Raw genomic sequence first — 27,823 nt, 5'->3', positions numbered from 1 at the left:
GTACAGAAATGAATAAATATCATTACCCGCCTGAACAGAGCTTCTGTCACCAGCTTGATGCAACTGTGGACAGCTGATTGAGACACTCCATAAATATCCCCCACTGACCCGTGGAAAGAGCCAGAGCCATAGAAGCTGAGGGCCACTGTGACCTTCAAAACCACTGGCATGGGGTTCCATCCACACAGTTGGAGGTGATCACAGGCCCAATCATCTGACAAATGGAGGTCACGGTCTCTGTTGAGAGGCAAAGCCTCCTTCGGCATTGCACCTCAGACATATTAAGGTAGCTGCACCACCGCCTGTAAACCCTGGCAGCAGGATAGTGGCGTCTTCTGCAGCCACTTCCACCTTGGACTACCTGCTGGCCCTGCACCCCTTGTGCCTGCGCCTTTCCTCCCATAGGTCGCTCCCCCGGAAGCTGCATTGGGACACCTGGCCTCCTCTCCCTTCTGCCCCTCTCTTCCTCCTCAGAGGAGGTGCCACCAGTGGAGACTACAACCTCCATTACCGGAGTAATAGAAGGCAGTCTAATACCTGGAAGGGTCCACACGGTCAAAATCCTCCGAGGGCCTAGGAGACACCAATGAGTCCTGAAATGAAGCCTAGAAATGCTAAGAATGAAGCTCAGAATGGAGGTGAAGCTGCCAAGTTCAAATAAGCAACCAGCAGCAAACTACCTCCTAAACTCCTTACTACTCACACTGGCAATGCTGCTGACCCTTTTTATCCCAACCTTGGATGAGGTTTTGCAAAATGTGGGCTGACCGTCTGTGTTTTGGCCATGCAACGAGCACAAAATCACATGGGCAAGGTAAAATTGGGTTCGATTGGGTTTTTAATGGCCTTAAGTAGCCTCTTATTTGATGGCAGGTGCAGCTCCAACACCCGCGCGCGTCCGCCGAGCTGAAGATTGTACGCATGCGGGATGACATCGGAATGCTTGCCCGATGTCTTCTTGCGTTATTTTACACCCAATCGGGTTGGGCGCACAGCCACCTATGAGGCATAAAATTCTGCCCAAGATCTCATTAAGGTATAGTGCTTCTAGAAGACAAGTATGACTCATTACCTGGGGTGAAATTTGTCCTTCATTAGGTGTCCAGACTCATTTTTCAATTATCTAATCCTTGAGATCTTGTGTACTTTGAATACTCATTTTTCTTTGACCTTAGAAAACAAAAGAAAGTTCTGAAATCTCACCTATAGAAGACATCACAAAACAACTAAACATTAGCAATCTGTTCATTTGGTAAAAGCCATATAATTCAATTTCTCTCTTGTTCTTTTGGCAACCACAGCACTATAACATTTGATCATTAACTCCACTGACTTGTATTCTACTGTTTTGACTGTGTAATTCAACATTCTAATGGTTTTGTTGATTATTACTCTTCATTGTTGGAACATATTTGGAGTCAACTCGAAGACGCCTCAGTCTTCTTCAGCTTCAGCTATTTCAACAATACCCGGAAGTAAATGTTTCATTTGTTTTCTTCCTATCTGTAATACTTGTCTGCATTAAATTTCATCTGCTATTATTTTATTCACATTCAAATCCTGTTAAACTCAAACTTTGTAGTTTCTGAGTTGCCTCCTCCAGTTCCACTGCTCTTCTAGTTTGGTATAATCTTCATATATAAAACAATTTGTATTATTTTTTGAAACCAGGTCAATTATGTAAATTAGAAACTGTAGTGGTCACAACACAAGTCCTGTGATACACCACTTTATATTTCCTTCCCTTTTTAACATAACTCCACTAATGAGTATTTGCTGTTTCCTTCACTTCAGCCAGTTTCTTATCGATTCCCAGGGTTTACCCTAAATCCCCACAGGTGTGAGTTTAATTAATAGCCTTTCATGTGGAGCATTATCAAAAGCTTTTTGGAAGACAAGGTGCACCACATCATGGGACATTCCACAGTCCACTTAGGTTGTCATTTTCTCAAAGCTGTTGAGCAGGTTGATCTGGCAGAATCTTCCCTTGCTGATTGTATGGTCACCTCTGTTAACTAGGTTATTGTTCTAAAGAACATTTTCAAGTTTACTCCTGATAATTGACTCTATAATTTTAGATGGAAAAGACTAATAGGGCTGTACTTTCCTCTGTTTTTGTCATCCTTTGTGAACGAGCACCAATTAGCCTGTTTCCAATCCATTAATATTTCCCTTCCAGTGTGTATTGCATTCCTAATAATGACTGCCAGTGCCTCACATATCTCCCCTAGTTTCTCTCTGATATTTACCATCCAGCCCTGGGGATCTATTTGTTTTAAGCACCATCTAGGACTTCTGTCTGAGATATAATGAAGTAATTGGGCAAAATCTTCAACTTCAATGGGGGTGTAAAATGGATGATAGTGGATCAGCTGCTCATTATACACCCTACTCAATTTTCCTTTCTACTGATATCAATGGAAGGGAAAATTATGTGGAGTGAATACCAACCAATTCACTAATTCCAGTTATATATCCATACCAAAGTTGAATGTTTTTACCATTGATTTTAGCTGGGTTATTTTTGAGGATGTCACGTTGCTCAGTTTTCCTTTGTTGAACACTTAGAAGAAATTATCATTCCACATTTTTACTATTTTATGGTCATCCTCACTTTTATGCCTACAAGCAAGTTTTTAATTGTTTTGTTTGTTCGATCAGACCACAATTCCTAGACAGTTTGAAACACGTTTTTACAAACTGCTTCATCACTTGTTGCTGTTATTTCATGTGTGATTTTACTTAACAGCCTTCCAACTGAAAGTACCTGCTGCAGTCACAAAACACAATAATCTAGAGCCGTGATAAAGCTGGATTGAAGCAGCAAAATGCTAGCACTTCTAGATGCAAAACCTCTATTTCCATAAAATGCTCCTTTTCAAAGATTAAATGCATAAAATTATAACAAGATAGCAAGCCAACATTTCTCAACTGTCCATGACGAATCTCCCTGCACCCCTCCCCCCACCATGGAAATCTTTCAGATTTATCGAACTATCGACTTATTGAACTCTATAATCTTAGAAGATATTAAACAAGTATTCAGGCTAATTGTAAAATATCTGCTTAAATGGGAGCTCAGTTTTCCTCGGTGAGCAAGAGTTAATTTTAAAATATGCTTAGCACAATTGTTGAATGTGTGAATCTATTTTCTTCCAATAATTGCAGATTATGGACACCTTGCTGCATGTTTGCTTTGTTATCATTCAGCAAATAGTTAAAACTATTAAGGATAGGAGGAAAGCTGTGTAAAGCATATCACTCCTGTTTCCTTTGCTCAATCCCACCAAATGTGGCATTTTCAGTCCATTCAGCAATGTACTGTTAAACAGTATTCTTTGCTTCCATTAACATTGTCATGGTTTTTATAGAAATGGTAAGATTATTTTGCTGTTGTAAAGTCAACCTTATGACATTGGATAACGTGGGTGGAGAGCTAAAATGTCACCTTGTTCAAGCTAATCTGTTGATCCTCGTTTGGTAAAGAAAAGTTTTAAAAGAGCATATTTCTCGATTTTTATTCTTCTAGGTTCTCTATAAAATAGATATTATTATTCTTTCCAGCTCAATTAAACATCATAGATCAGTTCTGGGCACTGATTTAGCATAAAACGTGCCATTTGGTGAGTAACCCAGTGAGCTACAATATGAAATATAGAGGACGCTAGCTGTCTTGGCAATGATTTTAAACTAGTCTTGCAGGAATCAATAGATGGCCTTCGAGTCGTTCCATCACCAGCTCTGTACAGCCTTCCACCCTGTCATGTGATTATAGTGTAATTCAAAGAGGTTGGCCTGGCCCACCACAGGAGGACAAAAGGAATGTTCATAACAGCTTTTATTTTTGAACTGCAGTTGTGAAAAAATGCAAGAAATGTATATTATATTAAGACAGCAGTAATTAAAGTTAAAACATTACATTTGCTGCCAAAAAGACACTTAAAAGTTGATCTGACTGCTAGTTCTTGAAAATACTATTTTTGTGGCCATGCACTAGCTGTTCAACGTGGTTGTCACTGCTCTACAAATCCTGGCTGGAGGTTTTCAAACCTGAGGTAATGCCTAATGGAAAAAATATAAACATGACTAAAAATGGCAAGTTGCACCACTCACATGGGGACAGCCAAATGATATCAGTATATATTTTTTTCTCTCATTCCCATTTTTTGTATGTATCCCTTTCTGTATGATTCCTCTGGCTTTGGAAATTGCAAGCGTTTAATGCTTTCCTTCACTGGTGAATCAAAACATGAGAAGAGTATCAACATGGTGCTACTGCAATATTCAAAGCAATCAAGAAAGCCCCATCTTAAAACTATAAGCTTTTAACAGGAGAAGCTGAGAGAAGTGCTTCAAATATTAGGCACACGCAGGTATTTAATCATAATCCATAGGGAAGGAAATCTAGATCTCACAGATGAGGTTTGCGCCATTGGCAGGAGTGCTGATAGGCCTGGGTTAGCTCTAAACCAGCATGGTAATCAACCACAGTACACCAAGCAAAACAGTAACAGGCATCTTATATTAAAATTGAAATACTTAACAGGTGACCGAAATCTGCAAAACATAAATGATTAGGATTAAAGAGCCAGTCCAGCAACACAATTGAAGGATTTTGGTGATACCATAGCTGCCAATGTGACTTCGGAGGTTTATATTAGAGGTTGCCTGCACATTCCCAACCATTAATGTATAATGTAGTGTTATAATTGTAATTCAGATGTTATCATTCAGTGCAACATTCCCTCCACGTGACTGTCACCATCATAGCAGCCATGGCCTAGTATCATATAATCTTACTTCAAAACAAGAAAAAAATCCTTCTTGTCACACGGAATGAAACTGCACCACAAACACTAGCAACAGCGAGGGATAATGTGAGTCCTGGTTACAGAGTCTAAATAACAAGTCTGAAATGGTAATCTGTACCTCTCTTACGGTTGGGAACAAAAGGACAGCCAAAGTTCATGGAACTGTACCCCAGTAAAAATTAATATCTTCAGAAGAACAAGAGGAAAATATGAAAAATAAGAACAATTTACAGTTTAAGTTTGAGTTTACAACTATTTATATTATATAGTGTAATTATAAATACATTATGCACTCATTTACACTATGTAAATACATAAATACATCATATACTATATAGTAAATGCACCGTATAATGATAAAACAAGTCACACGTCACAAGCTATATTCAATGATGTAACTCTACATGTGTATAATGTATAACAGTGCATTAGAGTATGCTTGCACTTTATAACATTAATGTTCTATGATATGAATACACTATTGCTTATGTAATATAGACCATGAACCAGTCTTGGGTGTTAGCATTATAAACTCACCATTCAAAATCTCTCGAGATTGCATAAAGCTATAAATTTCCCTCTCTGATATCATTATTCCTTTTGTATTTTTCTAGGATGAGGATGGGATTGCAGATAGAGACCAGAAGAGTTAAAATTACAACAGCAAATTTAAAAATATTCCATAAGATTTTGCATAATTTATTTTCTTCCATTTTAATTTAAACAAAAACACTGCAAATCTTGAGAATCTGAAATTACTCGTTTAAAAAAAAGGTCTGTTGCAATTCCTAAACCTTATATAACTGCAAAGCTATTCTACTTGAATGTAACATGATGTAGAGATAGTGCAAAACACTGAATGTTATTTATACAAAAAAATGTAATTTTGGACAAAAGTACTAAAATGAACAGAAAACAAGTAATATTCCATTAATAGATACAATTGTAACTTTTTAAAAAGTGCTTAGTTTATACAGATTCATTTCTTTTAGCTCAAATAGTAAAATCTCTGATTTCCTATAAAAAACCCATGCAACATGGCATAGCCACTTGTTGCAGCAACACAGAAATTTCTAAATAAACGCTATTTCTAAAAGTATTGAATGAGCAACAATGACTTGCATTTATTTGGTGTCTTTAGTGTAAACAAACATAAGGCACTTAACAAATAAGCAAAAGAAAAATGCCAGGAAGGGAGACTGAAAGCTAGATCAAAGTAATGGGTTAAAAGGAATACAGACAGACACACAGAAGGCCATTTTACCATAAACCAACTGGTGGGAAAGCTGATGGGATAAAATTGGCCATACTCTTTACACCGACATAAAGTAAAATTGGGTGGAGTGTAAGGCGACAGCTAATCTGATCGTCAGTTTCCTATCAGACAGGTTAGATCAAAATTACCCTTAATATTATCTCAACTATGCATTGAATTATCCAAAAGGTTAAAACTTTATTGGAATCTGCATTAATAAATGCCAAACTTAGAAAAATGTAAAATACTATAGGCTCCTGCATCACACAAGACCGAACAAATTACAGAAAAGATTGTGCGTACATGTGCAGAGACTCGCAATATGTTGTTTTAAAATGACAAAATTATAAACTTGCAAGTTCTGTAGGGCTTCTCCTGATCTCCTGCCATAATTTAACTTCAGATGTGGAATTCCTGGAGAAAGTTATTTTTCTGAGTTTTGCACTGAAGTCATGGTGGAAGATTGGAAGATTTGTTCTTTAACTGAGAAAGTATCCACTCAGCAAGGTTACAGTACATTCCTCAACATGATAGGCATATTGCAAAATGTGTGCTAAAATTAGTTAATGGCTACCATGTAGATTTTCAAAAGCTGTAAATAAATTAACATCGTCTAAAGGGAAGCCCTTGAAATTTCCCCTTAGGTAATTTGAATCCAAAATTTTTCGGTTCCTTTTCAAAAAAAATATTTGCAGGGAATCTAAACAACAAAACTTTATGTTGAAAAATAAAAATTAAATTTAACCACCGATCAATTCCAGCTTCCCACCACCACCTCCCCACATAAAAAAATACTTCTTTTATATTGTTTACCTCAAGTAATGGAAGGTGCATATCTTTGTTGGAAAATGGTTCACAAATAAACTCTGACATCTTTCAGTCATTTGCTTCAAAACGCTGTCACCATTTTGCAAAGATATTATCATACTTCTTCAATATGATGTGTTGAAAAATACGGATGTTTCAGCCTCTCCAAGGTATGGAAGATGCCTCTTAAACACTTCAACCTAATAGGGATAAATGTAAACTTTTATCACCTGGTTGCAATGGATTGGTCTCCTGTTACATACTCTGTCAAATTTGCCTTTACATTGAAGTCAACGTAATCCAGCAGAGCGTATGACAGCTGGCCAATCCACTACTGCCCGTTTCCATCCAGTGATGAAAGTTTACATCTACCCCATAATTAGATCATTTAACTATATTGAATTTGCCTTAAAAACAGTAAAGACGACAATAGGAACTGTTTTCTTATATCCTTGTAAAGCTGTATTTGTCCAAAAATTTCAAAATATCCAGTACTGTGAATTAACCAACTGTTCAAAATGGTGCAGGAGACCTATTAGCGTGATTTGAATTTGACAATTTGAAAGCGACAACTTTGAATTAATGAAATATTTACATAAATAATAATGAGTAAAATAACGTAGCCATATTAAAAAAAATTGTATGTTCTTAAAAGCTCTCCCTTTCTCTTTATATTTATTTGTCAGTTTAGTTCTGTTGTAGCATATCAATTCTGAGTCAGCAATTTGTGGGTTCAAGCCCCACTCAGGGCTTGAGCACATAATCTAGTCTAACAGTATGGTCAAAAGTTCCAACTTTCAGATGAGAGGTGAAACTCAAGCCCTGCCCTGTCTATCTGTTCAGGTGAACGTTAAAAGATCCATGCCACGATTCAAAGAACAGCAGAGAATCCTGTTGCTGCCTTGGACAACATTTATCTCTCAACCAGTATGCTAAAAACATATTAAGTAGTAATATATCCAATTTTCTATTCTTAGACCTTACTCTGTGCAAATTACAAAAGTGAGTGAAATTAATTGAATGTGCAGCACTTTGAAGATGTGATGCGGTACCATGTAAACCCCGATTCTTTTTTCTATATCTCCATCCACAGTTCGACCTGTCCCTTTAGGTCCACTCCTCTGAACAGGCAAATCCAGAAAATTTTAAATAGCTGTACATTTCAGCCTCTAGGTCAATGACTGGCTTCCTTTATTTGAATTAGTATATTTTAAAAGGTTTTTGAAAAACATAAGTTACAATAATCGGTATATCCAGAAATATATACATATATACACTAAAAAGTTATTCATATAAAAAATTCTGTTTCCAGCACAATTTAACAAATGTTTTCAAGTGTTCCAGAAACAAAATATACTTTTTCTCTCACTTTCTTACCATGCATCCTGATTCTTGGTTGAAATGTTGGCTTAATGGCTCCCAGCTCAACTTAAGGTTACTTTTGGATTAATAAAACTGATAAAATTGGCTTTCAGAATGTCTGATTTAATTTCCTTCATACAAAAATTAGTTACTGCTGAACAAGTACAGTAGCAATTATGCAGTAGGGCACTGGCAAGGAAAATGCAAGCATTTGTCTGTTACCTATCTGCCCCTGGTTCGTGGGCTTGGGCATCTAACTAGCTATGAATTGCATCTTTTACAAAAACAAATTATCCAGTCAACTCCGCCCCCTCACAACCCACCCCAAAAAACAAATGACATCTTTGTCGCGCATTCAATCCCAAATTTTGGTAATAATACGGCTCTTTGATTGCTTGTATATCACGTGTTTGTCTGACAGATTGCACAGTTTGTGTCCTCTTTCCTCTATCCTGTCTCTAAGTGTGTGCATGACACAATCTTTCTTGGTCAGTACAACGGGAAGGTCCATTTTGTTCATATCACTAAAGGCCGTCATATTGTCACTCGTTGACCCCTGGTCAAGGGTCAGGTTGACATTAAATATTTAAATTTTAAAATACAAGAGAAAATATTTTGAGAGTTTTGTTAATGTAAATTTAGTTTAATATCTACTTTTAAAGGTTCATTGAATTAGTTTTAATCATCTCACTTCCATTTTGTTTCAACATTTGCTGAATGCAGCATCAATCTGGCAATGACTGGTTTATCGTCTGCTCTTTACTGAAATGTTGCATATTTTAATGTTACAATTTTATTCCTGGCATCAGTTGAAAATTATTCAGTCACACACCCCACCCCCATCACTGTAGTAATTAAAATTAACGTCTTAAAACCAAACTTCCCAATTGCAACTCCTCCACCAAACAGATTCCCCTGCTGATAATCTGCTTCACTCTTTGCATATAAATCCATAAACACACAGCGCCCTATCACTATTGATCTCCACCAGTTGAACAAGTTTATTAGTTACTAACAAGCTATAAAATGGAAAATGGAAGTGTTTTAGTTAGATTTATTTTATATGGCAACTAATAGCTCCACTCAAATCTTCTCAGCTCTGACTTTCAATATGCCATTCTCTTCTTTTAGAGTTATGTATTTCTTCTAGTTTAATAAGGTGGTGCTAACCCGTTATGGGATTAGAACAAAAAATCTCTTAACTCATGTTGCCACGGAAGTTACCGTGCATGCTACTGCAACGTATTTTCTCTGCTTCCAATTCCAGTTTAAGACAATGGATCAAAATGGGAGATCTGACTGTAATGGAATAGCTTAGCAACAAGAGCCCTGGTATTCTTACTCCATTTAAGAATGATTTGTCTTAACTACACAGAATGAGCTCCAAAATCATGTTTTGAGGGGGAAAAAAAAATCATCTCACATTATTCCTATAACAACTGCTCCTAGAAATATAAATAATTTTGTTGTTTCTTTTCTTTTTTGAGTCAATGGTTTGACTGGATACGATCAGTGATGGCCTGTTACAGAGACATTGCTGTTTGAAACTAATTATCTGAAACGTGCGCCGTAGGTTTCACTGTGAGATTTCTCCGCATTCTGGTTTGCCAGATCAATCTCTTCGTTTCTACGCTGAAGCATAAACAGCTCAAGCTCCGTGTGTAATTTTAATACCAACTTGCATTTTTGAATAAATGCAAATCAGCACAGACTGATAGAAAACAATTGGCACAAAAAGTTAAATAAAAAATAGAAAATTGGATCATGCAAAATCGGAAACTCAAGTTTTAAGAACAAGCAGAATACGATGAGATAATTGCATAATTTAAATGGTCAAGGAAGACAACTGCTAAAGAAATCAACATTTTATATGTAAATGAGATAATGTCAATCACTGTGCCCTTAAATAAATAATTATTTGCCAAAAGTGATTTAAAAAATATACATTTTGGAATTAAAAAGCTATAACATCAGAGTATTTGAGTTTCTTGAACCAGCACAACATGGCTTTCTGTGGGATGTCACATATTTGTGTAATAACAGACTATTTTGAGTGGATTAGTTTAATTTGCTGACCATCAGGAGTTTTCTATTAGCAGTAATGAATATCTGCTCTTAGTAAACCTGACATCAACATGCAAAGTAATTTTTAATGGAAATAAACAATGGTTTAATGTAGTGTAATTAAATAAATGAATGTAAAACAAAACAAGTACGTTAGTCACAGAGAGCTTGACAGGCACACACACACACAACACATGTAGAAAGAACATTCTTTCAGCTTAGCTGACATAGATGCAATTACATTGAACTGTAAAAGATATACACAAATATTAATCTTTTATACATTGATTTTAAAAAAAAACAGCAAATAATTCTTTTTAAAATGATTTTACTCTTCTCGTTGTGCTATCTTTCATTCAAGTAGGGTTTGGTGTAAAGAGGTACAGCTGCCATGTTTACTGCTGCACTCGACAGAATACAGGCATCTCCGAAAAGACAATATCTGTCGAAAGAACTGACCTGGCAATGGTTAAATAAGAACTAATACCCAAGTTTTGTTTTGTCTTTCTTAATTGCCGATTATTAAGGATCAAACACCATGCGAGAATAATCACTTATCTGAGAGTAGTTTTTATTCCGACTGGAAGCATTCAATTGGAATAAAGCACAAAAACAATGCTTAAACCATTTAAAGTCAATTAGAAATACCCATAAACAAGGCCATGCACCATTGTAAGAAATGCCCGATGCATGGAAACAATGGAAGACTGCGGGGAAGTAAATACGAGGGAACGAAACCAACCGCAAGGTATGGCTGATCCGACTAATTCAATGTAACTCCCACTCATAAGATTTAGATTATTATTTTTGCTTTATAAGAAGGAATAGCCAATACCAGATTTTAAAACATTAAAGATTTAAACTAAAAATTATGAAATCAATTAACTGGCATACACTATGGGATGGATTAGACTGAAAAGATATCTCAGATGATCTCAATCACCCTTTTTGCGTCACGAACATTTAAAGAAAAAAATCAGTATGCTGTGTTCTAAACAAATATGAATAACTGAAAAATCGTAACAGTGTTTAAATATATTTTTCAATAAAAAAATTATCTCACAGCTACAGGAAAATGTAAAGAACACATCCTGGAGCTGTAGCATAAGCTTTACCATCAGGAGATTCGACTAGTACAGGGTTAATTAAAAAAGGAAGAAAAAACCCAAATGATTCAAACACAAGGTTATTTTACTACTGTGGCATATTCCAGTAATGTTATACTTTTCTCTAAAATACCTATTCCGAATAGTGTTTTTAAACACATTCAACAGCAAAAATGCAGAAAGAAAATGACAAAATAAAAAAGTTAATAAGTTGCTTGAAGATCCCTCCCCCCTGTCCCCCCACCACCCCACCCCCCCACCGCAATAAAATGCAAACAGCAGAATTCCTTTATACAGTGTGAATGCCAAAATCGGGCGACACAACATCAGCCGTTCTTTAAAAGCTCATTCAATACAATCCATATAAACAAAGCACAGAAATAGAGCAAATTTACTACCTAAACAAAACAAAAAAAACTGCAAGAAAAGGTCAAATGAAGAGGGATGGGCAATGATCTACTAAGGGTTATTGGCAAATGGTGATGATAAATTTGTAGAAACATCACAGCACAAGGGGACTTATTGCAAAATACTTACAGGGAAAAAAAACAAAGAACCCTGATCTCGATTATTTTTTAACCCTCGATATTTAATATTTACTCCGTACCAAACAAAAACATTTTTGTCCTTATTATTCGAAAACAATCTCCAAAGTAAACACAAAAAACAATCTGAATCTCTTATTTTCTCTGCTCTTTCAAGCTGTCCCATATCTCTGAGCCAGTAAAAGGTGGTAACCAACAGAGACCCTGCATTATAACCCAGGAAGAAAGACTGGCACCTGTCCTAGAGCATGTGCACTCTGAAATAAGTGTGTCGAGAAACAGACCCTCTTTCACCAACAAACTGAAACTTCCCAGCATTAAATAATTCTTTTAAAAAAGCAAAACGAGGAAAACAAAGTCAACTGTACTTGGAAAATGTTGGCTAAAAAACAGAAAACCAAAAACAACCAAGCACAGAGAAAGATGGAAATTACGGCACCCGCTGCCATCTTCAGAAAGTGAGGCAGCAGCAATTTGCAAATTAAAACTTCGTTGGCTATAAGTGTTCATATTAGTCCAAGAAGCTGAAAATACAGTTGATCATTACAGTACGTCATTCAAAGAGCAATAGACGAGAGATGCAGAAACAGAGACAGCAAGAGGGAGAGAGAGACACTTACCCTCAAAAAAGTGTGAGAAATCGGGAGAGGTAGACACAGAAAAGCATTCACCTTGTATCTTGCCGTCCTGTAAAGCAGACAAGAAAACAGTCAACTCCATTTTTACAAGTACTCACAGGCCTGAGTAATGGAAGGCGGTCCCTACCTAGCAACCACTTCCAGTTTTCATCTGCAAGCTTTCCCTGCCATCCGTACCAACCACCACCCCCTCCCCACCACCACCCCAGTCAGTTGCCAACGCTGGTGACAATGGGAGGCCGAAGGGTAGCTGAAAGCCAGCGTGTTAAACTCGTCTGGTAGTTAACAAGTCTTTGAATGAAGAATGTTAGCAAACAGACAAACAGCATGTCTGATGCATGCTAATATCATTGCTGGTCCAGCCTCACAACCAAGCCTATGAATTATTCAGCGGGCAGAAGCGACCCCCCACCACCGCACCCACACCACCCCCCCCCTCCACCCCCGCGCCCCCCCCTCCTTACCCCACCACCAACCCTTCACAGCCCAAATGCCTGCAGTGAGAATAAAGTATTTTTTAAAAATCAGCTCTCTGTTGTTTTTTTCCTTCTTACTTCTAAATTGAAAGTGAAACTAACGTGGCTTTACACAAATTATTTATTACTTTCATTCCACAATATCATCAATAATCCTTTTTGTACTGAACTGAACATTTTCTTTCACAGTCTATTTTGTGTCTTTTGTCTGGAGTTGGCACCTGTCCCAGACAGCGCTCTGCTGCACACCCTGTTCCCTCCCAATCAGTATATGAAAAAAAATGAGGACCCAGAAGTGCAGCTACTTCCACACAGCCCTTAGCACATTCATAGCTAACGCTGTCCTTTCGCACGCAGATGCACAGTACAATCTCAAGACCGAGCTTTTTCTTTGCGTGGCAGAGTACGGTCGTATTTTGAAGCAAGCACCACCCTAACCCATGCAGGATTAGGTAGGCACACCAAGAAAAATATCACTACTCAAATCAGGAAAAATTTATTCATTTAGAAAAAGCATTACAGCTGCACTAACCATCACATTACTTCACAGGAAGCCAAAGAGAAAAAAAATCATTCAAGTAAAAAATGTGAACCTCATCTCGTGCCAACCAGTCACAATACAGAAACAAAAAACAAAAATCCAGTTTGTCGTGTGAAGAAATCTTCTGGTCTGGCAAAGGCTGTCTGAGGGGGAGGCCCTTGCAACAGGAACAGAAGCAGCATAAGCATAGTCGCCTTCTCACGAGTGACTGCAACTGTCTATCAAGGAGGACAGAGCAGTACCGAGAGGCCTGAGCTGATGATGAAATAGAGACATGCTCTTCCACCCCCCTCCGCCCCGTGTGTGAGAGCTAGCTACTTTCATCACACGGCCATGAATTGTGCAGCGACTGACACCACCGATCCTCTGACTGAGCTGGACCGCACTGCGCCAGCGCACTCTCTGCTTCCTTACAGTCCCCCTCCCCCAAACACACACACTCTTTTGAGCCAGGTAATGAATTAAGACATGCAGCATGAGACTGATTTCCCCACTGTTTAAAACACACACTGTTCTTAGTACAGCGTTGCTAATTAACCTTTTACCTTCTATAGCTTTATCCTCAGCAATGGCAGGAGATAAAGTGTTATTTTAAAAAACACAATTTGGAAAAAGAATGCCTTCTAAGATTATACATCAAAGGACATCAAATCGTTACTTAGCTTTGAGAATGAATATTGAAAAATAAATCCACACTTAATTGAATAATTTTGTTCTCATGTCCCCGCTCTTAAACCAGCTGCTCAACCAAGTTAAAACTGTTCGACCCTTACAACTATCTTGGCATGGAGTCAAAGGCTGATAAGCATTTGGGCGAGACAGCAACTGCTGTGCTGGAAGAAAAACAGCTGCCATGATTGCTGTTAGATTGAAAACGTACAGAAAGCAAACCTGGCTCTAAATACTGCACACAAATTGCCCCTAGACTCAACTGAGCAATGCATTTTGAAACCCATTTTCCGAAAGATTCCAGCGAAAGCTTCTTTTTTTTGCTGTATGCTTTTAAACTTTGCTTGTGCAGCATGCTTCCCTCCCCGCCCATCCCCTCCCCCTCAACAGTAACCTCAAGCAAACTTGGGGAATCATGCCAAAAGTCACGTTGCAGTTTTAAGTGCATTTGTTGGGAGCGTTCAAGGGCTCGAGCTGAGCTTTATAAGCAAACTCAAATAATATCTTTAACTGGCCATCATAACTGAAAGTGTTTTTTTTCCTTTTAAATAATATTTTTATGATCAACATATGGGAGATTACTGTAACTCTATTGTAAAACAACTTCCTGCCCCTTTTGGCTCAAGTTCCAGAAGCTGCTAGCGTAAGTTCACAGTACATATTCCCCCCCACCACCCTTCCCCTGCTGCTGCTGAAAGACCAAGGCAAACTTTAAAAAAAAATTCCTCTCTCTCTCTCTCTCCCCCTGCTTTGACGGATTTAGAAAAAGAACAGTTTATATGGATATAGCTCTATTGTTAAGTATGTTGCAACCAAAGGAAGTCAAAAGTTCAACTTGTCGACTTGTGAATCTAAAAAAAGGTGGGGTTTATTTTTGAACACTACCTCTGATAGCGCAATTACGTTTGCTGGCTTTCTCTCCTGCATACCCACACAGGAGACTGTGGCACTTACTCACGGCCTCCTAAATAAAGAAAAAAAGAACCTCAGCCACTTCTTGCTGAATTTCTTTTTTTGACTAACCTGTCTTTTTATTCTGACCATTGCGTGTTCCCTTGAAGATGGGCCACCAAAGCCCCACTGCTAAAATGGAAATTGCTTGTGTTCTCACTAGTCTATGCCAATAACAAAACACAAAAAAAGGCCTCCACAAGCTCTCTTAGCAACAACATTTCTTGATACGTCTGCTTTGGCACAGATCAACGTTTCTACTTGGCCAAGTATCCTTTGCGTCACATCTCGCCATTTCTTCTGACCAATAGAAAACTTCCTGACGTTAAATTCAAAAAAAATAATTTTGCCCCTCCCGCTCTAATTGATAGTGATTAGTAAAATAATTCTATGAACCTAAACCAAAAAGAAACTTCTGCAAAAACATAATTTTAAATTAGTTTCACTGAAGGAATTTTTGAGTGAGTAACATAAAAAGACTCGGCAGCTTACTGGCTCTGGAAGCGGTACCTGAAGAGGGGCGCATGTTTGTTCAAACTCTGTATTGAAAGGGACACATTCTTCTCCTGCTCTAGCTTGCAAGCTTACAGTAATGAAATCACAGATCGGAGCTTCAAAATAGTCTGAAAGCATTTGAACAGACTATGCCAAAAATGCAAAGATCAGAATTATTCATGTCAAATCTCAAGGTGCTTGGAAATTCAAACTTCAAATGGGTTATTCTTTCATAGATTGAAGAGTGCAGCATCTCAGTTCTGTAATTACATGCTACATGATAACAACAACTTCCAGAAAATATTACTAAATTCAAAAAACACATTTTAAAAAATGCAGTCGCCAGGCCTTCAGTTAAAAATAGACGTTGCATATTTAATTTCATAGGATATAAAGTCATATTTTTCTCCTGATTTTAAATTACAGTTCATCATTTTTTTAAAAAAATTAACTCCTTATTTGTCATTTGCAGTAACCATCTCAGGTCAGAGTACTTCTTGCACATAAATGTGGGTTAGAACAAATATGTTGCATTTTTAAAAATGCTTTCAATTTCCTGCTATTACTGATGATAATTTTTTTGAATTTTTGAGATAACACAGAATTTCTACATTTGGAAATTGAAAAAATATATATATAAATAAATAATAATTTCTAGTGCATGTATTCAAATATATAGGGAGGCTGATGTATAAATCATAATTGATTAAAAATGAGATACACGTAAATTCATATATGAAAGTGCATTGGAGCTGATTGATATGTCTTCTATGGAAAATTAAGCAACTATTTCCGTTTTGAAAATTGACAATAATCAGGCATGCAAAAATGTGCCAATTTGTGTGATTAAAAATATTTATATATCCAGGATCTGCAAGTGTGTTATTCTGCTGCCAACAAGATGTTTTCATGACAGTTCTACCCTATAACTGTTTTCAGCTTTATATTTTCATTCCTAGAGATAGGATACCAATGGCAAGAAGGTGGAGATTCTCTTATTTTCCTGAATTCTAGTCAAAGTCTATTCAAATATGTAAATAATGGGTTGTGGTGTCTCTAAAAATATACTGATGTTATGTAATAAATGCCATTTTAGATATCAACTTTGAGTATCCTCCTTTTCTTTGTTCCTGTTTATCTTGGGCAAGTTGTAAATAAATTAATTTTATAATACTTGCAATCTAAAGCATTCATCCGTGTTATTTCAGCCAATCCATTTGCTATTTCTGGAAACATGTTTGGGCATATGTTCAACGTATAGATTTTCCTTCATTATGATTTCAAGTTCCTGATATTTTGAACAACAATGACATTTTAATATTTACTCTATATATTTTTTTTTCTTTTTTTTGAAGCATCTTTTCTTCCCGAATACCCTCAGAAAGATCCTTCTTTATTAATTTACGATAATGTGTTTTGAGCATTTATAATTTTCCTCTCCTCTAACATGAAATTTGCTACTTCGGACAGACAGGTTGTTACAGGGAAAAGGAAAATAATAGACACTTCTAACAGATAACAGTACTTCAGATGAAACCTCTTCTAAACACTTTCTCAAAATGAACTACACTAATTCTGACGATAATTAAAATTAATTCTAAAAAGCTTAACGTTGGATTGCAGAAAGCAGCCATGTGGAAAATTACCAATAGATTTAAAAATTGTCTTTACTCATTCATTTAACTGGCAGTAGAGAATCTTCTAAATATATATCAGAGTATGTGCGGTATTTGCTTTTCTTTCAGAAGGGGCTTGAGAGATCCTCAAAAATATACATTTAATAATAATTTCTCCAATTGAGAAATCATTTGGTCATGACAACCAACACCACACTAATTAGCAAATAAGAACAATTTGAGGAAATTGCACATTCTTTCCATCTCTTTAAGCATTCTCTACACAATATTTATAACCAAAGCTTAAACTGATAGGAATTCCTGTACTTGGTGGTTGACAAAATGTGATTCTGCATAATGCACAACTCCACAGGACACTTTAAAAAGAAACAGCAAGTATTTTAACCCCTGAAATTAATAATATCAAGTTTTTGACTGGGTAGAGAGTTGCTGCAAATACTTCATTAAAATTCCCTGCTTCTATGGATTGTTTAAAACCAATTCAAAATATTCGACAAGCACAAAAGTAGCTCCCTTTTTTGGATATTAGAAAGTACAATTAGATTTGAAGTGTACCAGGACAAATTCAGTCCTCTCAGGGTTAACTAATCTCATAATTTTTCTCTAAGTGGTGTAAGAGGTGCTCATGTACCCTTGCATTCTTGGGGCCAACATTGCTTTAATGAAAATTTCATAAACTTCTATTTATTTTCATTGAAAATATGATTTGAATAGAATATTAAGAAGGTCACTAGATTCACACAAAAGAATTACTCAGAAGTACATGCTACCTCAGTAAACAGTGTAACCACAGAGTGAATCCTGGATATTTCCAACAACAGTAAGAACAATTTTTTTAAGTTTTCCTTTGGCTTTACATTTTTTTAATTAAAACAATGTACTCAGTTGGAAATCCTTCAGTTAATATAATTTTCCTTACTTTTATCTTGTCAGAAATGATAACGTGTGTTCAAATCCTGTACTACAAGCCATGATCTTCAACTGGTATAGTTAGCACTGACTTATGTAGCCAACTGAAGTTAGGTGAACCAATACTTTCTATTTGCCAGTTTGTTTCAGAACAGCAAGAATGTCGCAGGCTCTCATCTATGATAAAATTTGCCATAGTGTACATACAGAAATATCCTCAGTTCATTGTGCAACAAATTACCTTTATTTGCCTTTAAAAAGTTCTGATTGAAGTTTCGATACTATCTGTAAACTAACTCTAGCTTTAATAAAATGAATTGTCAATGAAGTATTCATCCCTAGATTGATCATAATGATGCTTTTGGCCAATTTATTTTCCAAACTTGAATTTATGCTTCTTTTTTCTCACCTAAAAGCGAATAAACATCTTTGTGGAAAAGGGTAACCACTGAGCCGTAAATGGGTTGTATAGATCAGGACTTACACCCTACTGACTTTCCACTCGAGTTTTTCGAAAGCAAGTACCAACATTTTAACAGAGAAGGTATTCTGAACTGCAAGATACAGTTGTCATACTGAGCGTTTATTCCTGTAACCATTATTTAAATAGGATCAGAAATCATTTTGTTTTATTTGGAGTGGTGTTTGTCAGGTTTCTACTTCTGGATATTGTAAAAAGTAACATTTGTCTTTCTTTCTTTTGTAAAACGCCCTTTTAAAACATTTGTCTCCTGTCTTACTCCAATAAGATTTTTTAACCATGTAAGATGCTAAAGGCTGCTCCAAACAGCCAAAATTCAGAAAGTTTACTACTGAACTACATTTAGTCAGGCTGAAATAGAACTAAAGACAAAACTTCTTTCATTTTCTCATGATTCAAAAAAAACATACCAAAATATCAGTAGCAGCTTCAAATACTTAACATTTTGTACATGAAACCTAGCTGTCCAACTCTTAACTCATTTATTTATGCAACACCTGTTCTAAATCTCCAAAATGTAGGTTCAACATTTTTCTCTTTCTTTCTAATCTTCAGTATTTTTGGATCAGATAATGCGACATTACAAAAGGTGCCTTCGCTTCCCGATTAGTTTTAGGCTGCTTAATGTTCATGTGGCACAATTACAAATGTGGGTGTAATTTTGAAGTAAACATGGGAATATACATTTCTTTGTAAATAGTCTCTTATTCAGATTTTATATAAAAAATGTATATAGGTTGTTTGTTAACATTTAGTATAGTCAAAGACCATTTTTGTTTTCAAAGCACATCTTCCTTTTTCTTTTCAACAAATTTTGCAGAACGGTGTTTATAGTTATTATTTTTCCCACATTGTATATTTTTGATCATGAACAATGAACTGCAAGTTTGACATAGGTTGAATAATAACAACAAAATATAGTGGACACTGCCTTCATAATTAACCTTCCTTTGTAATGGGCCATTTTTACTCACACGGATTCATAAACCAGAGAAGCAATGACCTTTTCCAACAAGACTATGATGGCATAAGCAAATTGGAAAAAATAAAAGACTGGCTAGAACTTTCTTTTAAAATTAAAATCATTAAAATTAATTTAAATTAAAATCAAGGTGGTGCTCCTTTAATTTAGAATATTGCTGAATCAAAAACAATGTAAATGTGATTGTTACAAATGCTATTTGGGTCCAGAAATCCTACTGCAAATTTATAGGAGGTAGTAATTCATTATAAAGTAATGAATTGTAAAGTAAATCCAACTCTGGATCATACTGAGTGAGTTACCAAATGAGCAGCTGAAATGTAATGCAAAATGCTTAAAGTGTGGTGAGATGTCAGGATTAGAAAGAATATAAGGTGTCTTGTTACATTTCTCAACAAAATGGCTCCAAATGCTTTAAATTTAAGGAACTGAACTGCAAGTAACTGTTTGGTAAGCAAACAGGGCAGGCATTTTACACATTGCAAAACTGCATAAACAGCAATGTGGTAAACAATCAGTTAATTTGTTTTTGGTGATGCTCGTTGAGGAAAACCGAAGTAATGTATGGTCTGATGTTGAGAATTACAGAAGTGTACAAACTTCGTTCAGGGAGGGCCATTACTGCAAAAGGTATGGATTTCCATTTCGCTCCCTGATCATGTATACATTGGCGAATGCTACGAATCGTCCCAAATTTACTAAAAATACAAAAGAGGTACTTTTTTGGGGGGGGTGGGGGAGGTTTTTTCAGTTTGTTTGCAAACATATGAAGTAGTGAAATAAATCATATTGAAACGCATTGTCACTTCATTACTAAGTGGCATTGTGACAAAAATTAAACACAACAATCTGGCTCCACTCCTCCAAGCAATCAAGTTTTGCAAGACACCTTTTCATTGAGAACATATTTAATAGCATATTTATATATATCAATATGTTTACTTCCTCATTATACAAAAAACACATCGTGTCACTGAGCAGGCGGACAGCAAACATGCACATGCATGTAACTGATTTAACTAATTAACTAATTACCCCCCAATCAAGCAGATCAAAATTAGTAGCATACCTCAGAACATGTGTATTTGTAAAATCTAATATGAGCATGCTGTGATATTCGCCTATAATGTGCAGTAAAATTAATTCCTAACATCACTGCTACTGTTCAAACTGGATGATTTGATTCTGGGAGCACTGACACTCTGCTGTCTAAAGAAACATAAACAAAAAAAAATTGCAAATAATGGCAACAAGTCATTAACTTTGTTTCTATTATACAAACAGCACGAGCACTGGAATGTGTTTGCCGGCAGTACATGTTTCCAGGAATTAACATAATGCTAATAGCTTGCTTAAGTTTTTTCTCTCTCTCTCTATATAGTTTCAGCTTCAAGAGGTGTGCTTGCCTTGTTGCCCTAAATGTATGATTTCCATATCTCAAAAATTAACAGAGTAAGAAATACCACATTAGAGTTTAAATTCAGATGAAAACTTAATCACAATTTTTAACTTAGAAATGAATAAATGACATGCAATAGTGGGCTAATGATTGACAAGACACTGCTGCCATAGGGTTTTTTCTTACAAAAAAATCAAGCTTCTGATGCTGATTTCTATTTTGTAATCAGTTGGATTAAAATATGAGGTACTTTTTGGAGTACTTCTACATTCTATTAGATTTTTTTTACAAAAAATATTAATGCTGTTACTGTTGTGTCTAACACAGCTATCCCTCGTTTAGCACTCCTAATACGTTCCTGAAAGACGGTTTGCTAAACGGAAATCACTTTCCCATAAGAAAGCCAGTGATAAGGGTGGGTTATGTCCTGACCTGCAATTTTTAGAATAAAAACCTACTTATATGTATTAATCTAATGTATTTTATACTGTGCACTTACACTATGGCACAGCTAGATGCACAATTCTCAATGAACTTTAAATAAAATGTTAAATGTGTGAAAATAACACACCAGTAGGGCACAGTCTTCTGCAGAATGATGTTTCTAACCACTATCTTTGCTGAGTACAGTATTGGCACACTTCTGCAGAATCTTGAATAGAATGATTATTTAGTAGCACGACATTGAATACAGTTCAGGTAGTACTGGCATGCACCTTGGTGCATGCGGAGTGCTTGTACTTGCCAAAATGGTTTCTGGCGCATGCATAGCACTTCCCTGCAAACACGATTCCTGGCACATGCGCAGCGAAGACTCAACAACGATGTTCACATGCGCAGTAACCACACTAATACGAAATGTCCAGCAGCACTAGTTGGGTGGGTTCCCTACTTTCCAATCTGCACTAAAATAAAAGCAACTCATCAGAATGTGCTTTAAGGGGGGGGGGGGGGGGGGATATCTAGATAACAACAATCAATAAAGTTTTATAACAAGGAACTTTAATTTTTAATTAAAAACTTAAGTACAATCTTCATTTTCATGCAAACCAGAATTCTTTCAGTAGGACATCAGCTTATAAACCCTAGGTAAATTATCTGCTAGGAAGAGGTTTGTAATTCAGAATCTTTCGGAGAGATTGATACCCTTTTATATTCTAACTTGTACTAAAAATTGATTAAAAGCGCCCTGTAGGGCTTAAAGAAAAATAATTGTTCTGCCTGAGGACAGGCAGCCTAACTGTCATTTCCACTACGATGAAGTCACACACCTGTGAAGTAGTAGCACATTTTGATAGAATCTGCATCATTAACTTAAAAATGCAGAAGAAAACAAAAAAAATAGTTTGTCAAAAAATTTTTAATGCAGATTGGAACCTTGTTTAGTACAGATACAAGCCAGCAAAATTAACTCAAGCTTTTTACTCAGTTTCCTTTAAAAAAACTTTCCAATCTTTGAAATAGCTTTTTTAGGGTCAATAAAGGCAATGCCCACTAATTACTTAAAGATGGAAGTCAGTGCATCCCATTCTTACTGTCTTTTTCAGGTCAATGTTCAATCTTCTAGTGAGCAGATTGAGAAGAAAGAGCAGCATGAAGAAAATGAAACATGTAACTAAAGATCCAAGAAAAGGATCTGCCTTACGAGTGGACAGGAGGGTGCAGAGACAGTGAATGATACAACTACAGATATTTTTAAAGAGTGGATATATGGGTGTGGGGGCAGTGAATAATAAATTACAGATATTTTTGAAGAGTGGATATGTGTGTGCAGGGGCATAATACAATTACAGATATTTTTGAAGAGTGGATATGTGTGTGCAGGGGCAGTGAATAATAAGTTATAGATATTTTTAAAGAGTGGACATATGGGTGCGGGGGCAATGAATAATACAATTACAGATATTTTTATAGAGTGGGACAAAACACTTTTTGTTTTGTTACAGATTTCAATTTAAACCTCTGAAAGGATTAACCGTCAGATCTGCTCATTTTTGTGTAGCTATGCTGTTGCAAAGATTTCAGTAAAGCTTTGTGGTGGGCATGTGAAAGTTCCATAAAATGTCCACTTGAACTTTGAATAGCAACCAGCAGTACAGTTATTGAATCTGTCGTTTCAGACACGGTTGCGTTTGGATGGAGAATTTTGAGATATTTAACATTGGGAAAAGTATTGGAGTTGGAAAGGGGAGAGCAATTCCTGGGGAAGTTCAGAAGATAACAAGAAGTATATTGACATGACTTTCAACCAGAGTAGCTTAGATAAGATTCTACAAAGACCCCATTATTGCCAAGATCTAAGTACATCTGGTACATTGTCACTGTATTAGAATATTTGCAGGTCTCAATTACAACACAATTTTGCTTTAAAACTAGTAAACAATTTCCATAATTTACACTTGGATGTTTCACAAGACTTACCACTCACACATTGCAGTAACCTGTTGCAGGTTTCAGTGTCAATTTAGTTGTTTTCAACTGTCATTACCATTAATATTCTCTTCAATTTATTAAGACAATATTACCAAAAAAAACGGAGAAGCAGAAGAGTTCAGATAACCTAAATCATACATCACCTGAACCTCAAGACTAAATTATAGCCTCACAACTTACAATCATCCGCAGTTAGACCATAAGACATAGGAGCAGAAATTAGGCCATTCGGCCCATCGAGTCTGCTCCGTCATTCAATCATGGCTGATAAGTTTCTCAACCCCATTCTCCCGCCTTCTCCCCGTAACCTTTGATCCCCTTACCAATCAAGAACCCATCTATCTCGGTCTTAGATACACTCAATGACCTGGCCTCCACAGCCTTCTGTGGCAATGATTCACCGCTCTCTGGCTAAAGAAGTTTCTCCTCATCTCTGTTCTAAAAGGTCTTCCCTTTACTCTGAAGTTGTGCCCTTGGGTCCTAGTCTCTCCTACCAATGGAAACATCTTCCCCATGTCCAATCTATCCAGGCCTTTCAGTATTCTGTAAGTTTCAATCAGATCCCCCCCTCATCCTTCTAAACTCCATCGAGTATAGACCCAGAGTCCTCAAACATTTCTCATATGTTAAGCCATATGTTAAGTTCTGTGATTACCTTTAGCATTCTTTCATCACTACAGTAGTGACTGCCTTATTACTGATTCTGTATACTTTAGGGAAACATTGTTCATATTATAATCTATACACAGTAAGGGGCACAGATGTTCCATGTTGTAATCTAAAAACTGTATATATTATAATCTATGTACCACAAGAAAGAAGCATTCTATGTTTCAATCTATATACTTAAAGGATTGGGTAATTAATCTATGTTCTATCATGGACATATTTCATATTATAATCAGCATGAAATATGTCTTAAATTATAATTATAATCTCATCTCAACTCCGTAAGGGACATGTATTTTAAATTATAATATATAGATTGTAAGGAACAAAGACATAATAATAATCCAAATACTGCATAAAACACATTTTTATAACAATCCATTTTCTGCAAGCAGCACTAACAGCTCACATTATCATCTATATACGGTTATATAAGCGACACATTTTATATTATCATCTACACTCTGTAAGAAACATTTTATTTTATAATCTATGTACTGTAGGGGGGCACACATTTTAAAGGATAATCCATCTTTTGTAAGGGCTACAATTTTTATTATAATCTATGTTCTGGAAATAACACATTTGTATTATAGTCTATTAACTGTCAGGAACACATTTATCACAATTATAATTTAAATTCTGGAACATAGGACTTAGGAGCAGAAGTGGGCCATAATCAGCTCTTTGAGCTTGTTCCGCCATTTGACAAGATCATGGCTGATCTGGTTGCGGTCTCAAGTCCACTTTCCTGTCTGCCCCCATAACACTTGACTTCAAAAATCTAATTCTGCCTTGAATAAATTCAATGACTATACCTCCACTGCTCTCTAGGGAAGAGAATTCCACAGGGTAACGGCCCTCTGAGAGAAAAAAAATTCCTCATCTGTCTTAAAAACCTCTTCTTCTTAAACTGTGTCCCTTAATTTCTAATCCCTCCGACAAGAGAACATCCTCCCAATATCCACCTTATCAAGTCCACTCAGGAATTTATGGGCTGAATTTTGCTGTCGGTGAGCAGGGGGTGGGGCCTGCTCGCCGACGGGTAAAATGACGTGGGATGACATTGGGGGGAACTCCCGACGTCATCCCACCCAATTTAAATTTTCAGGAAAGCGGGCCCGCAGCAAAATCAGCTGTGCACAATGGCCAATTGAGGCCGTTGACAGGATCATTGAAATAATTAAAGGACCTGCCCGTCTAACCCTAAGGTTGGTGGGCAGGCCAGGAGCCCCGGCGGGAATGAGAAAAACATGAAACCTCATCCACCGGCGGGATGAGGTTTCATGTAGGGATTTAAAAAGTTTAATAAAGTTTTAGTGTAATTTATGAACATGTCCCATCTCATGTGACATTGTCACATGAGGGGGGCATGTTAAGGAATTTTTTTTTATTTTTAACGTTTTTAAAACTGTCAGCGATCTCCCTGAGGCAGCACTTTAGTGCGTATGCGCGAAAGAGCACACTCTCGCTTTTGGGGAATTACCCCACCCCCCCCACTGCCCGTACAGGAAGCACATGGCGCTTCCCGGCGGACGTCACGCTGGGCAGGCCTTAATTGGCCCGCCCACGTAAAATAGCGGCGGGGCCCGCTTCTCCGGCGGGGATCGGCTCCCCGCCCGCCAGAGATAGGGTCGGGCCCACCCGCCCGGCAGGCAGAAAATTCTGCCCTATATGGAAAGAACATGCACCATATTATAATTTACATACTGCAAATGAGACAAGTATTTTATGTCATAATCATTGCAATTGCCACTTCTATTGTAAACAATATATTTACTGTAAGGAACAGTCACATTTTGCTTTATATACTGCAAAGAACATAGACATTTTATACTATAGGATGCAGTGTAAGGAATACACACATTGTACTGAATGGTACATGCTAATAATCTATTGAATAATCCTTCTTTTGTAAAGGATGTATTTCATATAATCTGCCAGGAACACATCTAATATTGACATTCAAATTTATCTTCTCTGATGGCACATTTTCTAACATAATCTATATTGTGCACAGGCAACATTTCTATAGTACAATTAAAATCTTTATACTATAAGGCAAACACACATTTTACATTATAATCTATATATCATAAAGTACATAAACAATTACTGTAAGGATGAATACATTTCACATTATAATCCAAATACCATATGGAACACATTCTATCTTATAATCCATCTTCTGCAAGGGACATTCTATAATCTGTGTACAAAGGACAAAAATGTTTTATAATCTATGTACTTTAAGGGGTATAGAGTCCATAAATACAAAATCCAAAGGACATACATTTTAGATTATAGTTTGTCAGAGAAGCATTTCTATAGTTTACATACCCTATGTGACACATACAACTTATGCAATATGCATTTTTGCAATCCTACTGTACAGAGTACACACATTGAATAATTCTATTGCATTGTACTATGTTTCATATTATAGTACCAACCCTCAAAACATTTGCAGTATATATATGCCATGTGTTACATGTAACATTATGCCTAATGTGATGTAGGCTGCATTTAAACAATGTGGATATATATGCATTAAATTTACAGCACAAAATAGGCATATTTGCTCAAGTGTGGATAAAACTACAGGACTTAAATTTTAAAATTTAAAAGATACATTTCATTTATTATGTATTATAGAATCCACTAAGCAATGTATACAATTTACAGTATCCATCAGGCTTCTCAGAGATATGAAATATGTTAAAATATTATTGGGCACAATGTGCCTCCTAATGGAACTTGCAAAAGTCTGGACATTCTCTGTCAGCACGTGTCTACATTGCTGCTCCATTTTGTGTTAGTGTTGTGAGGGCACTTCCCATTATACTGGGAACAAAGGCCATGGCCCAGAGGTCATAGTGTTATACTGGGAGTGCAGCTTTTCCATTGTCAGAAGCAGCACTGTTTGCTTTGTCTAGGTAAAGATTTGCTGATACATTAACTAAGAAGGATTAAGCATTATCCGTCTCAGGTTGCCACTCCCCATGCATCACAGTACTGGTGACTGCAGACTGTCACAAGTCATCTGCGCATTATTAAATGCTTGCTCAATGTGCCCAGGGAAGAGGAGCCTTTTTTGTTCTAAGGACGTTAAAAGGTACAGATTCATTTACCTTAATAAAATGTAACTAAAAAGTTATGTGGTTAAATCAGATAAATTTGCATCACAAAATTAAACTGCCTTTCCTCCTCACATCATCAATATTCTGATTAAATTTCATTTTTTTATAAACAATGGGGTCAATTTTTGTCTCAGTTCATTGTCCAAAAGTAATGTGGGCAGTGGGCAGTTTGTTCATTGCTGAAGCAAGTTGTATTTTGAGTTCAGCAAACTTGCATGCTATGGATGAGCGTTAGATGTGCTGGATGTCTTCTATTCAATGCTCACCAATTAATTGTCAATACTTCTCAAAGGCTTGAGCAGCTTAAAGAAAATTTGGGTGATAATATCCTTCTGGCAGCCCTGGGGGTAGTATCTGTGAGCAAGTTGATGATTCCTATCTTGTTACAGGGAATACAGCAAAGAAGGGATGATCTGTTTTCCCAAATCCACCCCGCTCCACCATTCCCGTGGC

General features: G+C 36.6%; 1 protein-coding gene across 1 annotated transcript in view; it reads right to left on the bottom strand.

Annotated features, from left to right (window-relative positions):
• Positions 1 to 27,823, bottom strand: part of LOC144696698 (peroxisome proliferator-activated receptor alpha-like) — a 585,390-nt gene that overhangs the window by 277,269 nt on the left and 280,298 nt on the right. The window contains exons 5-6 of the mRNA XM_078568315.1: positions 12,571 to 12,637; positions 1,073 to 1,170 (exon numbers count right to left, since the gene is read on the bottom strand). The gene's annotated coding sequence lies outside the window, so the exon portion shown is untranslated. The remainder of the gene's footprint in view (positions 1 to 1,072; positions 1,171 to 12,570; positions 12,638 to 27,823) is intronic.

The sequence above is a fragment of the Cetorhinus maximus genome, chromosome 22, assembly GCF_964194155.1.
Source record: "Cetorhinus maximus chromosome 22, sCetMax3.hap1.1, whole genome shotgun sequence".
In the NCBI taxonomy this organism is placed as follows: Eukaryota; Metazoa; Chordata; class Chondrichthyes; order Lamniformes; family Cetorhinidae; genus Cetorhinus; species Cetorhinus maximus.
Note: the sequence above shows the minus strand (reverse complement) of the source record. Positions and strands in the feature narration are given on the sequence as shown.